Source organism: Sus scrofa, chromosome 16 (assembly GCF_054392235.1).
Source record: "Sus scrofa isolate SSC_HxYL_T2T_F1_AM1 chromosome 16, Sscrofa_HxYL_maternal_Yorkshire_Landrace_v2.0, whole genome shotgun sequence".
NCBI lineage: Eukaryota > Metazoa > Chordata > Mammalia > Artiodactyla > Suidae > Sus > Sus scrofa.
The window spans coordinates 75,835,203-75,851,178 of NC_139398.1; the positions used below are offsets into that span (position 1 = coordinate 75,835,203).

Genomic DNA, 15,976 nt, shown 5'->3' on the forward strand with positions numbered 1-15,976 from the left:
TGTCTACTGGAGGTCTTCTGACCACTGCTACCTCCCCACTTCCTTTCCTCAGTATCATATCTGTTTCCTGTATTGTTCTTGTTTTGTAATTATTATTTATTTACTTGATCATTATCCATGCTCTTCAATAGATTACAAGCAATAAGAGGGAAGGATTTTGTCTGCTTTGTCCCTCATTTTGTTCTCAGTGCCTGGCACATTATGGGTTTTCAATGTGTTGGGTGACTAATTTAAGTAAGCCCAACACAGGGAGTGGTGTGATTAAAATACATTTTGGTCCATATTCCTTCTCTACCAGTTAGGATGAAGTTCAGCAGCAGGTGTCAGAAGACTGAAAATAACAGAGGCTTGAACAATACAGGACTTTATTTCTTCCTCTGATATGGTGGTTCCTTGGCAGTTTGGGCTCAGATATCTCTAGCTGTTATGCTATGGGTATGACCATTGTACTCAAGGTCCAAGATAACAGCTAGAGCTCCAGTCATCACATCCAAACTCTAGGGAGAAGTTTACAGGAAGAGATGAAGCATACGATGGGAAAAAGAGCCCATGCCAGCTATCTTTTAAGACAGCGTCCCAGAAGCTGCCACCACAACATTTCTGCTTTAATTTCACTGACCAGCACATGGCTATATCTACCTGCAAGGGAGCTGGAAAATGCAGTCCTTTTTGAGGATACATTTCTGCTCTAAATGAATTTTATTAATTAGGATGATGAGGAATATAGATGCTTGGGTATGCAACGCTCAGTCTCTGCCATAGGCTTCTGCTCAAAAACCTTCTATGGCTCCCTTGTACTTATGTGGAGAGTTCTTAACCAGGGTTGTATATCAGAAACACTTTGGAAACTTTTTCAAAAGATATATGCTTGGGCTTCAGCCTCTGAGATTGAGTAGATCTGGGGAGAGGTTTGTAATTGGCGTTTCAGGTGGTCAACCAGAATTTTCCCTCACCCCTTTGCAAGCCTGAGTTCTGAACCACTTGAGGAAACACAAGAATCAGTCAAGCGTGGAACAAAAATTCACCTTTCTTCTCGATGAGGCTGTTTAAAGAATGCTATTTTTAGTTGTACCAACCAATAGGCTTTCTAGCACTTCCATCCCTGGATTACAGACTTATATGATTGCAAGCATAGAAGAACCACTGTATGCCTCCTGGGGAAAGGACCTTGGCCTCTGACGCAATGGCAGGGAGCAGGCCAGAACACAAGTGCTCTGTGGGCAGGCAGGTCCATGGGGCCTAAGCCACTAGCATCCATTTCCTCCTCTAAACCCAATCCATGAATCAGATGAGTTGTGCCTGTTTCCCAACCTCCTGCGGGGGCTGGGGGGGGGGGCATGAGTAAGGAGTGGGGTCAAGACACCGTAAGGGTTGCAATGGGAAAGCTGAGGAGTGAGGAACAATGGGAAAACCCCTAAATTCCATCTTAAGGCCCAAGTTCCTTGAGAAAGCATATGAACACCTTTGTGATCTGTCTAGGACTTTCATTTCCAGGTTTCTGTCTTCCTGCTTCATGTTTCCTCTGCTACAAGATTTTCTCACCCCAGTGCCTTTGCTTGTACTACTTTTCTACCTGGAGAGCCCTTCCTTTTTACCTCTGTGCACTGGACTCCAGAGCTAGTGCTAGGAGGTCTCCATCAGCCTCATAATCCCACATCCATATCCCTTTGCTCTGTGTTCCCATAGCATCTTTCATATGCCATTTACACCACCTTCTCATTTTTCACATATGCATTTGTGATAGACACTGCTAGTTGTCTAGTGAGGAAACAAGAAGTTGGAGGGCTGGGAGGCAGGGAGGAGATAAACACAGAGGTGCATTTGTTTGGAGCACCCTGATGGCTTCCCCCTTTAGACTGGACATGTGGTCTCTGATCACCATCAGCCTTGCCATGCCCTGTACTGCTTCCACTTGGTTTGCCTCACATAATCACGTAACCTGCCCAGCCTTGTAGGTGTTTAGTCTTGTGAGCCATGTCCTACACCTTCCTTGGGAAGTGGCTGAGCCCACTTTGCCGGAAATACCTCCAGAGATAGAGGTATGGGTCAGCCCATGGCCCTGCAAACACCACCATTTGTCTTCCTGTAACTTGCACTTAGTGGTTCCCATCCTATCTCTCGGAGCCACACAGACTATACTGACTCTCCTGCACGATAGTTTCCTCTGACATTTAAAGTCAGACATGTTGCCAGTTTCAACTTCCTCTCAACTCCAAGCACTCAGTAACTATCAGTTGTTTTTATGAATGAGATGTTAATAGTGGACTGATTGTTAAATGCCAGATATAAGCATTTAACAAATGAAGTAAGCCTGGGTTAGCAAAGGGAAACCAGAGGGTCGGGATTTTATAGGAATTTTAGAAATCATTAGCCCAGGGATAATAGACAAGCTCATGTCTTCACTGATCAGTGGAGAGTAACTTCTTGAAGTAGGATGCTGATTCTTAGGCCACATCTGGCTTCACTGGGAAAGGATTCTGGAATGGATTAGTCATGGTTGCCAGGCAGAGGAAGGAGGGGACAGTGGAGGAATGTCAGTCATTTGCCATCTCTGATTTTACCCAATTTCAAAGGCCCAGAGAGGTGGACAAGGCATAAATGTGAGAAAAGTGCAATATAGGATCTAGAATTCCTGGCTTCTAGAGTCTTCCTTCTGTCCAAGATGCCTCACTGCTGTTGATGTCTTCCTGAAAAATTCAGATGATAATGAAATGCTTATCAAAACCTTAGTGGGGTTATTCTTTGGTTGTTGTTCCCTCATTTTCTTACCTACGAGCTAACTCAGCTGCCTCCTCCAAAGGCTGCCATTTACATTAATCTGCCTATGCATCTATTTCCCTAGTTAAATAAAAAAGAATCATCCTGCTTCTTCCGCTGCCATTCTTTTTGGAAAAGCACAATAATCAGTCTTTAATGAGCTTGTGACTCTGAACTGAGGTATAATAATTTTTGTGACTCTGCAGCTTCCGTTGATGGAAATATATTTATTTTAGAAGCTGATGACCTGTGGGAAAAGACTATTATTCTAAATATCATGATAAGGTCATGGGAGCTGATGGAGGGCTTGAGGAGAGGGGGAGGAAAGGGGAAGAGAACCACTGAAAATTAGAATTGCATATGAATGAAAATAGACTGCTTTCTATTCTGAGCAAGAGATCCTGGTTTAGTGATTCTTTAAGGATGTTGAAGCAAAATGTACACAGATGAGAGAAGTTTCTTAAGGCTAGTTCTGTCCTTCATCTAGGGTTCCATTAGGTAGCATGAGGGATGGTAGTTGAGGTCAGCCTTAGGTCCTAGGATGGAAGGCTAATGGGTGCTAGGAATAAGAAATAGGTTAGTCAGTGCCTATGCTTCCTATCTTTGTAGGAGACTTGTTCCTGTATTGAAATTTGCATAAAGTACTACACTTTCTATTACATAAAACCTAGATGAACCAAAAAAACCCCCAACAAACCCATAAGCAAACAAGAGTGCATAATTACCCAAAATGCTATTCCTCAGTCATTCCAGCTAAGCAAATTTTACATACATACATATACAGGTATTTCATAAGACGGGCGTCTTAGTAGACATACTCTTCTTAATCTAATTTTTACTGTATGTTGTGATCATTTTCCTTGGTCAATAAATCAGATCCATGATGTTGTATTGGACACTCATTGATTACCATCCAAACAACTATTGCGACCTTCTAATTTCTTAACAGAATGCAGAATTTCCAAGCCACATGATTTGAATAAGTCATCCTACCCCAAGCTCTGAAGTAAATGTTGATTGAGGCAATCAACTTATCTTATCACCCAGAACTTGGCATTGGTTCAGGGATGGGCACTTGACCCAAATTGGATCCAACAGGAGACATTTGCTGAGGACTTCTAGGTGAGGTCCTTGAACATGAATGTGTTAAAAGCATTTTCATGCCTACTATTCAATTTAATTTTTAACTCGTCTCATGAAGTAAAAAATATCTATTTGGCAAGTGGCTAACTAAGGCCTACAGAGGACAGCTGATCTATTCAAGATCACACAGCTAGTTAGTGGCAGAACCAGGCTTCTCTGCTTTTTGAATAGAGCTTTTAATACTCAATGATTCCTCAAAGCAGACGGATAATGGACCAGTGAATAGAATAATTCTGAAGGATGGGACCATATTATTAGGCTGACAGTTAGGATGTAAAATGATCTGTCATGTGAATCAGATGCATCCCGAATTGGAATCCTAGGATGTAAGGCACGTAGAAGCTTAGAGACTAGAGCGATAGTTCTCAAACTGTGGTCTGGAGACCCCTGGAGGTTCCTGAAATCTTTTCAAGAGGTTTACATCAAAACTATTTTCATAATGTTAAAATGGTATGTGCTTCTCTTCCAGGCTCATTGTCTCATAAGTATTCCTTGGAGTTTTCCAGAGGCCACATGACATGTGACACACAACAAACTGAATGTAGAAGGAAATATGAGAATCCAAACACCTTCTGTTAACCCAGACATTAAGGACATTTGCAGAAATGTCAAACAATGCCACTCTTCCTACTATTTTTTATTGTTGTTGTTGCTTGGAAAGTAGTTATTTAAAAAATATGTTATTTATGTTAACATGTAATATTATTATTTTTGAAAATATATTTATAAATGCATAATTTTTTTCTTCAGTTTTAACTTTGAACACAGTGAGTAAGAACAGATATAACCTACACAGACAAAAGCTGTTTGGGTCTTCAATATTTTTGAAAGTGTAAAATTGTTTTGAGGATATAACATTTGAGAACTGTTGTTAGGAGAAATGGAGAGCCAGGCTTGAAGCTAAGCTTCCAGGGGAAATGAAAACATTACTCATTAGGACTGGACTGAGGGAGGAACCACTGCCCCTGCTATGGTGGAGGGACCACCAAACTCTCAAGGAAGCCACCCTGCCTCTGTGCCAGGATCTCAACCTTACAAACATTGTCATCTCAAAAGTCAGCCCCCTTGCCACTATTCTTGCCAGCAAAATGGATCTCCTGAAAATCACTTTCTTTGAGTTACTATCTTCGGAATCAAAATTTATAGGAGTGTGTTCAATTAGCAGAATCTGAGACACATGTCTTCATTCAAGTTGCAAGCAAGACTGGAATTGGATTTGAGTTCTCCTAAGTTCTGCCTTGGAGAGGTGAGATGCAAAGGGCTGAAATAACACTTCATATAGCAAAAGCATTTAATCAGAGCCAAATAGTCAGAAAACACAACTGATGTCTGCAGCACTTGGTATAAGAAGTTGTAGAGTTGTGGTTATGTGGAAGGCTCCAGGGTTAGGCAGATCTAGTTTCAATGTCTGGCTCTGTTGCTACTACCAGCACTTAAATTCTCAATATTCTCACGTCCATCCTTTGGTAGTTATGAAGATTAATTTCTTGAAGTAACATGTTATATAATATTGTGTGTACCTAGTAAGCACCCAATAAATGGTAGCCGTTAATATTACCAATCTTCAGGCTCTTCACTAGACAGACACATTTTCCCCTAGAGGGGTAAGGGGAAGCAGAGGCAGAAGAAGGCCAGGGAATTTACATAAAATTTGAGCAAGAACTAACATCAGAACATGCTTCTGAGCTCACTGATTCTAGGTGCAGCTCTCATCCCAGTTCCTAAGCCCCATCACTTTCTTCTCCAATCAAAATGTGAAAGAAATAATAAAGATTTCATATTGGCCGGTTATTTTGGGGTGGAAATATTTAAGATGAGTTTTACTTATCTTCCTTATTCTTTTCTGCATTGTTTGAAAATTAACTAGTGAGTACATAGTATTAAAATAGTTTTTTCTTTTTTTTTTTTGCCTTTTTAGGGCCACACCCGTAGCATATGGAAGTTCCCAGGCTTGCTGGTCTAATCAGAGCTATAGCTGCCAGCCTCTGCCAGAGCCACAGCAACACAGGATCCAAGCCGTGTCTGCAACCTGCACCATAGCTCACAGCAACACCCGATCCTTAACCCACTGAGTGAGGCCAGGGATCAAACTCGCTACCTCGTGGTTCCTAGGTCAGATTCATTTCTGCTGAGCCACGATGGGAACTCCCTAAAACAGTTTTAAAAAATTTAAATATAGCAGTAAAGTTGTTTTTATTCTGGGGAACAAAGATGTCTTAGTTTAGGTTCCTATCAAAACTGAACCTAAGATGAGAATTTGGGATTTGGCGGTAGTTAATGTAGGAGGTGACTGAAGTCTAAGTCCTGGTTTTTTAATGAACCAGAGGGGTTAATCTAGATGACCATTTCTCAAGTGCGGATCAGTAATCAAGACAGGGTTACAAGAGATTATCTAAGTAATAGATTTCCACAGCGAAATGCGTAGGAGAGATTCTGGGACAAAAAGGTATATTTTTACTATAGGACTTCTCAGGGCCTTTGTCCTGCTAATGCACATTGAGAATCTCTGAGAGGGACTCAAAGCATCAATCTCCAGTGTTATCCTAAGAAGGCTTTGTAGGATTAATATTCTTGTGAGTACTTTGGGAAGTGATGCATGATCTCAGAGGTCACTTTAAGCTGTAAAGTTAGTGATTTCTATGATATCATTTAATCTTTCTCATCAGAAAGATGAGGAACTGTGTTGAAAATCACTTGTCAAAACCAAGAAGACAGTTACGGGCATAACTGGACTCAGATCCAAATCTTTTGGGCCATTTTTTTTCTCCCTACAGTGTGAAAAGGGCAGGCATTATTGGTTGAATTGTTTTCCCCAAGAAGACATGTCAAAGTTTAACCTCCATACCTCAGAATGTGACCTAACTTGGAAAAAAAGCCCTTACAGAGGTAACCAAGTAAAAATGAGGTCATCAGGGTGTGCCCTAATCCAAGTGACTTGTGTCTTTATAAGAAGGGACAATCTGGATACAGATGCTAATAGATAGAAGATGGTGTGAAGATGTGGGGAGAATGCCATGGAGAAGGCAGAGATTGGAAGTATGAGGTCAGAAGCCAGAGAATCTCTGGGGCTACTGAGATAGACTGGGGATCCTTTACCAAAGCATTTGCAGGTAGACAAATGCCTCCATAAGCAACAGAATACAAAGAAACCGTAAGAGATTAAAAACAACTACTCATGGGCATTTGGGGCAATTATGAATGATAAGATACAGAAAGACCACAAACCAACTGCAACTTCTGAGGTGCCAAGAGCAAAAGCAGGGTACCATGCATGATCCCTGCACACAGCACCACTCAAGAGGTGGGCAGACCACCTAAGCTACTCCTTTTGCCCAACCCACCAATGTGTTCCTACCCTCATTCCTTTTAAGGAACTAGTTTCCCCACCTCAGAGAGCAAGAAAAGGAATCTGTTACTTGTTTTTGCTCCCTCATCCTGCAGCAAGAGTCCCAGGAAAGCCTTCCTTTGATTCCTTGTCTGGTCTCTTATCAATTTCTGTTGACTAAAAAGTCCAAGGACTGAAGTTGGTAACATTATCAGAAGCTGAAAGAGACTAGAAGGATCTTTCTCTTCTACATTTCAGAAGGAATGTGGCTCTGCCACCACCTCGATTTTGGACTTCTACCCTCCAGAGCTATTAAACATTTCTGCTTCACTTAGCCACCCAGATAATGGGTACTTTGATACAACTCCAGGAAACCAAGATGACAGATATGATAGGAGCCCCAGAATGATGCCTTCAAGCTCCTTTAAGTCAGACCCAAATCTGAGCTCAGAACACAGCAGTGCGTAGCCAGCCTGTAGGGAAAGCTATTGGTCTCAGCCTGGGGTAGACAGTACTTCTGTTTAACAGAAGATTGAGAACAAACAAGGAGATCCTCTATGCTCTCCTTAGACAGTCTCTCCTCTCTCCTTTCCCATCTTCTCACCTCACCAACGAAAAAGAGAACTTGGAGGCTCATAAACATTTTATGAACAAACAGAGGCCCTTTAATGATCATTTTCTTTGTGTCTGGACAGGACTATTGCCCTGTGCTGGGCTGTCAGGCCACGGAATGTGACCTCTCTCTGTGGAAAGAGCCAAGAGAGAGCTTTGCCAGCAGACTTGGCAGGAATAGAGCTGCCCCTGGTACAGATACCTGTTACCCTAGACTATTTGTGGAGAACTCATGAGTGCTCACTGCCCCCGGCAGGACTTGAACCTCTGACTGGATGAGTCATTTCTTCAATGACGTGATAAAACCTTTTGATTATCTGCCCATCACAGGTTTCTGAGATGTTAGGAGCAGATAATTAAATTCCTGCATCAACTATTAAAAATAGGCAGGGCATCCCCATTTTACTGATGAGCAAACTGAGGCCCAGATGGATAAAGGGACTTTTTCCAGGGTTGTATAACTAATTCATTGCAGAGCTGAGACTCCCTGGAAAAAGGAGCTCCATGTAGGAGGAACTGGATATTTACCTAAGAAAATACAGCTGCAAGGTAATGGGAACTCTTGGTGGGCAGAGGAAGGGGCAGCTGCCCAAGGGAAGCACTGAGAAATGGGGATTAAGGGGCCACAGAGCTCTAGCTTTGGAGTCAGAACCAGCTTTGAATCTAGGTTCTGCCAAATATTAGCTGTGTGGCTGGTCAAGTTGCTTTCTGCACCTTGGTTTGGCTCATAAATGAAGAAAAGAGTTGTACTTACCTCATTAAGCTGTTCTGGCCATCAGATGACAGGATGTATGTATTTAACTTGGCTTCAGTCATGTGGAAATCATTCGATAAACCACGGGTATTGTTGTAACTAACAGCTCCGGAGGTGATCTAGTGAACCATGGTCCCTCTGGTAGGTAGGCTCAATTTTGGAAAGAAGATGACCATGCTGATAAGTTGGGTGTGGCTCCAAGCCAGGAAAGGCCCTCAGCAGCTTGTGGGAACCAAGGAGCAATAGGAGATCCAAGCCCACAGACCCTATTCCTGCAGCTTAGTTCAGGGCCTGTGAACAAAACAAAACAAAACCTGGTATGAAGTTCCAAACCATTCTCAAGTGCTGCCAAGCCTGGTCCAGTTTTCTGAGCCACACCAAGGCAGCTCCATCTCCCACTCCCTCAGAGGCAAGGCCCTCTGACCCTCTGGGAGCCAGAATCCATCAATCCTGAGCGATGGAGCAGCTGCTGGACAGAACTTGTGTTTCCAGGGAGGCTCCTGGATCTCGCTCCTGCACCCCTCACTCTGAGCTGCACCAAAGGTGGAGAAACAGGGTTGGGATAGAATCCAGGGTCAGAAGGTTAATGCTGCTGAAGGTGAATATCAACCCCATGGCCCCTCAGCTATTGAATAGGATGGTGAATCCTCAGACTCTTCACTTTTCTCATGCAGAAATGTCTATTCCCTGCTTGTTGCCTAGAATCTCACAATGACACTTATCTGCTTCAGAGTCTTCTATGGCTCCCTATTATCTGTACCCTATAGGATGAACTTAAAATTCCTTAGCCTGGCATTCAAGACCCTTGAGGTTCTTGCTTCAGTCTTCCTCTACAGCCTGGCCCTTGCTGGGCCACCTATGGACCCATACTCCAGCCATACCCAGGACTTGCAGTTCCTCAAATGCATCTGGGGATTCTACACCACTGTGTCTTTTCTTGTGCTCATGAGAAAAATGTTTTTGTGAAGACACAATAGGTGCTTGTTGTATAGCTGTTAAATCAATCATACTTTATTTTCCCCTCTTGTCCTCTTTAAAAAGCACAATAAAAATAAAACATAGACCAACATAGCCATGAAAACTCTACCTCAAACAACAGGTATGATGGAAGTAAATTCCTGATGCTGCCTTGTCCATCTTGAGCCAGGACTTCAGGAGGCTTGTACTAACACTAAAAAGGGTAAGTTGGAGCTTTTTTTTTCCTTTTTAAAAAAAATTTATTGAAGTATAGTTGATTTACAAGTTTGTGATAATTTCTGCTGTACAACAAAAGAGATTCGGTTATACGTGTACACGCATCCATTCTCTTTCACATTCTTTTCCCACATAGATTATCACAGAATATTTTTTTATAGAATAAAATACATATATTTAAATACGATTACATTCAAATGGATTATTATATCATGGAATTTAAGAAACAGATATTAAGTGTCTCCCTCTGGAGAAGTGGAATGGAAAATATGCTGAGACAAATAAGAAATTTATTCTATGCTTTACTCCATTTTGTATGTCTTTCATCTTTACTATTTAGTATTATCTATTACATTTCAGTTTTTCTTTAAAAATTAGCATTATATTAAAATTGTGTATATTATGCAACTAAAATTTATAAAGAAGAAAGCCTCATATACCATTAAATATTTTATATAACATAATAAAAAGAATAACTTAACTGGTAAGAATAACAATAATACACCCTCTGAAAATCAGCAAAATATAAAATACACAAATTAGTTAAAAAACAGTGTAACTATATAAATACGTCCTCACAATTTGTTACATCTTATTGATTCTTCAATATAGGCATTACACCATTCTAGGTGATGTGATAAACAAGACATTATAGACCTTACATTGTACCATGGAGAGAAATGGTTATTAATAATACAATTGTAGAACTGTATTATTTAATTATACAGCTGCATTATTTAATTATAATTATCATAAATTCTTTGATGGAGAGGAAATCAGAATCAGATGTAAGAAGACTTTAGCATTCCAAGAATCATGTCAAATGACCCCCTTCATGGTGGATTATGCACTTACTTACTATGAGATATATTTCTGCTTCAGAGATTCCTTGTTTGTGTATCAACTGTAGATTTTTGGTTTGATATAAGAGTCTATATGTATACGAGATTGTTTTAGGTTGTTGTTCTCTTAATTGCAAGTTCATCTTCAGTGTCCTGCATTTATACCCACCTCTTCTCATGATTTATGATTTTGGTGGTATAATTGTGCATGGATGATTTCGTATCTTTACTGTATATATACCTTTACTATATATGGTGAGCCTTGTCATTTGTGGAATTTTTGTTTCCTGTTGCTGTCTTGTCTTTTCTGCCTAGAGAAGTTCCCTTAGTATTTGTTGTAAGGCTGGTTTAGTGTTGCTGAATTCTCTCAACATTTGCTTATCTGGGAAGGTTTTGATTTCTCCCTCAAATCTGAATGATTTGAATGCCTTGCTGGGTAAAGTAATCTTGGTTGGAGGTTTTTTCCTTTCATCATGTTAAGTATGTCATGCCACTCCCTTCTGGCCTGCAGAGTTTCTGCTGAAAAATCTGCTGATAACCTTATCGGGGTTCCCTTGTATGTTACTTGTTTCTTTTCCCTAGCTGCTTTCAAGATGTTCTCTTTGTCTTTAATTTTGGTCAGTTTGATTAATATGCGTCTCTGGGTGTTCCTCCTTGGGTTTATTTTATATGGTACTCGTTGTGCTTCCTGGATTTGAGTGGGTGGTTCCTTTCCCATGTTAGGGAAGTTTTCGGCTATTATCTCTTGGAATATTTCTTTTGTCCCCTTCTCTCTCTCTTCTCCTTCTGGCACCCCTATAATATGGATGTTGGTGCGTTTCACATTGTCCCAGAGTTCTGACTCTCTTCATTTGTTTTCAATCTTTTTTCTCTTTTCTATTCCGCATCTGTGATTTCCACTAATCTGTCCTCCACCTCACTTATTCGTTCTTCTGCCTCCTGTATTCTGCTGTTAGCTGCTTCTAGTGAATTTTTTATTTCAGTTGTTGTATTTTGCATCTATTCTTGTTTAAGTTTTATATCTTTTATCTCTTTGCTTGGTGTTTCTTGTAAGTTATCCATCTTTGCCTCCAGTTTATTTCCAATGTCTTGCATCATCTTCAGCATCAACAATCTAAAGTCTTTTTCCTGGAGACTAAGAACTCCTCCTCGCTTAGCTGATTTTCTGGGGTTTTTCCTTTCTCCCTCATCTGAGTTATAGTTCTCTGTCTCTTCATTTTGATAGGTTTTTGGTGTGGTGACCTTTTTACAGATACTAGAGTTGTAGTCTCTTTTACTTCTGGTGTCTGCCCCCCTTGTGGCTGAAGTCAGTATGGGGGCTCACTGAAGGCTTCCTGATGGGAGGGGCTGATGCCTGCCCCCTGGTAGGTAGAGCTGATTCTAATCCCTCTGGTTGGTGGGGCTTTGTCTCTGGATGGGATTAGAGGCAGCTGTGTGCCTGAGGGTCTTTAAGTAGCCTCTTTGCTGAGGGGCAGGGCTGTGATCCCACCTGGGTTGTTGTTTGCCCTGGGGCTTCTCAGTGCTGACTGACGGGCGGGGCCTGATTTTCCCAAAATGGCCACCTCCAGAGAAAGGCACTGCTGCTGAATATTCCTGAGAGCTTTGCCTTCAATGTCCCTCCCTCAGAACAAGCCACATTCACCCCTGTTTTCCCAGGATGTCCTCCAAGAACTGTGGTCAGGTTTGACCCAGATTCCCATGGAGACCTCACTCTGCCCTGGGATCCAGTGCACATGAAAGTCTGTGTGTGCCTTTTAAGAATGAGGTCTCCATTTCCCCCAGTCCCGTGGAGCTCCTGTGCACAAGCCCTACTGGCCTCCAATGCCAGATGCTCCAGGGGCTCTTTCTCCCAGTGCCAGATCCTAGCACTTGAGAGTTTGATGTGTGGCTCAGAACTCTCACTCCTGTAGGTGAGTCTCTGTGAACCAGTTAGTTTCCAGTCTGTGGAGCTTCCTATCCAGGAGGTATGGGGTTGTTTATGTCAGGAAATCGCCCCTCCTACCTCTTGATGTGGCCTCCTCTTTTTCTTCTGGAGTAGGGTATATTTTTAAGGTTTCCGGTCCATTTGGGTGGGGATTGCTCAGCTTTTAGTTGTGAATTTTGTCGTTTTTAGGAGAGAAGTTGAGCTCAAGTCCTTCTATTCCACCATATTAATCCTCTCTCAAGTTGGAGCTTTTGTCTTGCCCTCTGTCTGCAAGTGTATAGCCCTAGAAAGGAATATTCCACCCTCCTTGGCTCCATCACTCTTTTCCCCCTCTGCCATGTTACTTTCATTCAATTAGAGAAATGGGGGCTATGCCAGAGGATATGGATGTAAAACAACATTTTGTAAGAGGGAATTTGTCTTTTCTCTGTTGGGAACCAATTTATGCTGCCTTTAGTTTGGTGGAAAAATCATTTTAATAATAAATTCTTAAAAAAAATTATTAAAAAGTATAGTTGGTTTATGATGTTGTGAAAAAACCATTTTGGATGTATGAGTCTTAGGTTAAGAAAGACCCAAGCCAGTCCCAGTAGCCTTATGGTGTGAGCTACGGTAGGACCTGTATCAGTACTCCTCTGGGGCATCTCTGTCTCCCAGGGATACTGGCAATGTATAATATTTGGAAATGACTTGGAGTGCTCTTCTCCAGATCATCTCTAGACACAGCTCAGCTGGAGCCTCCTCAGAGGGGTCCTCCCTTTCCACCTTAAAATCACCATCTATGACAATCAATTCATTTCATGTTCTTCTTCTCACTTAACAATATCTGAAATTATCTTACATATTTGTGTGCTTGTCTAAATCTCCCTATAGAAAGTAAGTGCATGAAAGCAGGGCTCCTTCCTACGTTGCTAAGCTTTACATCCCTGTGCCTAGAGCAATGTCAGGCAGTAGAAAGCTTCCATCCATGGTAGATGGTGGATCAGTAAGTTACTAAAGCCTGTGTTCCTTCCTCACCATCCTCGTCTATTCATTCTTCACTACTGGTCTAAATTTTACCTCCTAACATGTGCATAACTCCTTCTTTATTGACTCCTCTTGGCACTTTATAACTCTGATTGACTTTTATCTTACTCTGTGTTGTGTGGATTCTGTGGACATTGTGTCAACCTCACTGCCCTACTGTAATTTCCTTGAGCACAAGACCTGGGCTTTATTCCTGGTTGTGTTTCCTGGTTTGCCTACCATCCACACTGCACAGAGAACTATTTAGATATTTGTTGATATCTGTTGCATTGAATTCCACTTTGACTGCCTCCTGCAGTGTGGACAGAGAGCATCCCTATCCTCCAGCATTTTCAAGGTAGAGGCACAGTCTTTAGCAGAATAGATTCCACACCTAGTGAATTCTCAAGCAGACAAGTGATTGTTAAGGCAAGAGACTGTTGAGTCAGGCTATTGTTTGAGCTCTAAGTGTATATTCTCCCTGGAATCAGAGAACTTATGAAAAGATAAGTAGAGCACTATGAAAGTTGCAAAATTCCATGCTATCAGTGAAATGTGGTTTCTGATCTTCCCTCAATTGCTCTTTTAAGCTGGTCCGAACAATGTTCTGAGATTCTCTTTTACTAGAATAATTCTGATGAAGAATAGTAAGCATTATATTCAAGAGAGTTAGAGCTGAGAGGGACTTTAGAAATAATCCACCTTATTAAGAGATGAGGAAACTGAAGCTTCAGAGGGGTCATGTCTAACATCACACAGAAGTCAGCGGAAAATGTGAGATACCAGGCAGGCCTCCTGACCCTTGGTCAGTGCTGTTTTCATCTCAAGTTTAATCCCTTTGTCCTTGCAGCTCTTCTGATGCTGTCACACAACACGTTCCCCCCCCCAAACCAGGTTTCAATATTTTCTACACCCTGGCTGGTAGAATGGGGACCTATCTCCATGGTCGGAGTTCAAGGACATCAGAAAATCTTGCCTGTTTCCTTCCTGCCTCAGTTTCCCACCCTGGTCAGTCACTGCCGGCAGAATTGTACCATAAGAGACAAGCTACTTTATGCCTGGACATAATCTGTTTTTAGATGAAAGGTGGCCACCTCAAATGCCTGTGAGGGTCAAGCAGGTAATAATGGTGAGTTGGCACAGGTGGGGCTGTGGGGGGCTGGAGAGCATAGTCCATGTCCAATGAGCCTAAAGAGGTAGTTGTAGCTCTGCTCCAGTCAGAAACTTCTTTTGAAATTTGTGTGTTTTTGAAAGAAGCCAGAAATGCAGATCTTTTTTTTTTTTAACTTGACATCATCTGAATTTTAAGCATAGGCAATGACAACAATAGAAAAATTGAAGTATTATCTGGCCAAAAAAATAAACAAACAAAGACCTCTCCAAGCTAGACCTGATCTTTTACATAGAAATATGAAGTCATATATAGATTCTTTCTAATGGATGGAGGATGGGAGAGAGCAGAGAAATAAAATATAGGAGACTGAATGAAACACTGCATGTGCCGGGCCTGCAGCAGGATGGGAGGAATGAAGTGCCCAGGGTGCAAAAAACATTGAACTTGCATGACCTGGAGACTACTTCCTTTGATTTTGCACCCTGGGTGCCTCACTAGCCTCACCCTACCTCCAGCTCTCAGCATGGCAGGGGTGGGGTGTAGGGTAGGGAGGAGATATGAGTCAGGGAAACATAGCCACAGATCAGGCTGAGTGGAGAAGACCCCAGTAAGTGGACAAAGTGGCGTGAAGTCTACTGAAGGCCAGTTTTTCAAGCTGTATGCTGTTGCTCTGATTCTACTGCTGTGGAGTGGGCTGGGTAGAGTGTGTCCTGTACTAATGGCGCCACTGTTTGCTTCCACACTATTGCCAGACCTTCTGGAAGCCCTGACTCAGTCTTGCCCCAAGTGACCTCAGTGGAAAATGTGAGAAAGCAAGGAGCAGCAGTTGTTTTTATCTCCAAACCAAGCAAGGAAGACATTTGGAGAGTGTGCTGGGAGCCCCTAGAGTTGCTGGCGACCATTCAGGGCAGGTAGGGAAGGGGGTGTCAGCTAACCCTGAGGCCCTAGGAGTTTACATAGACTCTGCCTCCTGTGAGCCTCCTGTGGGACAGGGCAGACTTGTTGCCCTTGAGGTGCCTTCCTGCTTAATGCTGACGAAGGGGAGGCTAGGCCTTTGCAGAACATGTCGCCCCTGCTTCCTTAGTGTAGCACAGCAGGAATCTGGAGGAGCAAGACTCTGAGCAGCTCTTCCTACTGCCTCTTTGGCTCTGCAGCCACAGGTCTGTGGTTTGGGCCTAGCATTTGGGACAGCTGGGTTTGTTTTGGTGTTCAAACCAAGGGGGAGGGACATGATTTTAACATCGAAAAAATAAACTGTTTTCAAGAGAGAGAGAAGGGAAGGCTTCCAGCCAGAGCCCTTGTAGAC

At 42.2% G+C, this 15,976-nt stretch overlaps 2 long non-coding RNA genes across 4 annotated transcripts in view; one reads left to right on the forward strand and one right to left on the reverse strand.

Annotated features, from left to right (window-relative positions):
* The window catches only part of LOC106506544 (uncharacterized), a 143,206-nt gene that overhangs the window by 92,811 nt on the left and 34,419 nt on the right, over positions 1 to 15,976 (forward strand). The window contains exon 1 of one of the 3 annotated variants that reach the window (XR_014830946.1): positions 7,039 to 9,771. The exons of 1 other annotated variant lie outside the window; for it this stretch is intronic. This is a non-coding gene — a long non-coding RNA (uncharacterized LOC106506544). Of the gene's footprint in view, positions 1 to 7,038; positions 9,772 to 15,976 lie in introns of those variants that run through there. One more of the 3 variants, XR_002339712.2, reaches the window with a different exon arrangement.
* LOC106508256 (uncharacterized) overlaps positions 5,752 to 15,976 on the reverse strand; it is a 448,820-nt gene continuing 438,595 nt past the window's right edge. The window contains exon 7 of the long non-coding RNA XR_014830950.1: positions 5,752 to 8,882. This is a non-coding gene — a long non-coding RNA (uncharacterized LOC106508256). The remainder of the gene's footprint in view (positions 8,883 to 15,976) is intronic.